The 945-nt window shown below is 48.6% G+C and overlaps 1 protein-coding gene across 1 annotated transcript in view; it reads left to right on the top strand.

Annotated features, from left to right (window-relative positions):
* Positions 1–945, top strand: part of LOC110307729 (CDK5 and ABL1 enzyme substrate 2) — a 34,585-nt gene that overhangs the window by 2,948 nt on the left and 30,692 nt on the right. The gene's annotated exons all lie outside the window — the stretch shown is intronic.

The following is a 945-nucleotide window of genomic DNA, read 5'->3' as shown; positions in this document are numbered from 1 at the left end:
AACTTGCTGCAATTGCCAGGCTTCTGTCTTCTGGTGCCTCCACCCAGGCAGTTCCCCATCAGCACTATTTTATTTTTGGTCAAGATACAGGAAAGGGCCGGCACCTTGATTCTGAGTCTGCTCTCACTGGACCTTGTTAAAGCATCTGCCACTGTGAAACCCGTGTCACATGCACAGCAGTGCTTGGCCAACCCCTGCTGCCTCCTGCCAGCACAGCTTTTCCGTGTCACTGNACAACCACTGACTGTGGGCTCTTGACTTTCCTAAGCAATATCAGGATGGAGAAAAGTCATTATAACTTGAGATTTGGTCTCTATGGGAACAGANGATGGCCCATTCAGGCCTGCTGCTGACTTTGAACCACACTTGATCCTCAAGCAGGAAGTCACTGATCCTGCTACCTACTGTCAATGAGTACATGTCATCAGGCCAACTTGCCCTGTGCCACTGTCATCATTCAAGAGCTATCCTCCACCTCCCCAGACCTGTTATCCTTCCCTAGAAACTGGTCACCAGCCTGGCAGATGCCAGCCCCGCCGCTTGGTTCCAGTCTCATGTCCCAGAGATGCTCGTCCTCAAGCCTGACACCGACCACCCAGGTCTATTGGATCAGTAACAGCTTAGACAGGAGCTTGAAGGATAGTAAACACGTCTTAGCCTGTCCATGCTTATGCTGGTNTAAGCATGCCATGTTCTCAGCGCATCTCTGGGTGCAATACGTCGTTCCTGCCAACAGGTTATCTTCAGGGCAGCCCCNTCATTTTNTTTAAAATGAACTTCTTAGATATGGCTGACTGATGGGATAAATGTTATTTAAGCTTCTAGATGTAGTAAGGTGTATTCATTTTACCAAACTGGTCTGCTGTTAGTCAATCCTAGGCTACGCTAAGAGCTGCTGGTTTGTGGTATTGAGCACTGTTAAAGCCAACCCTTAAACAAAACAGG

Source organism: Mus caroli, chromosome 2 (assembly GCF_900094665.2).
Source record: "Mus caroli chromosome 2, CAROLI_EIJ_v1.1, whole genome shotgun sequence".
Lineage (NCBI taxonomy): Eukaryota > Metazoa > Chordata > Mammalia > Rodentia > Muridae > Mus > Mus caroli.
This window is presented reverse-complemented; position numbering and strand designations above follow the sequence as displayed.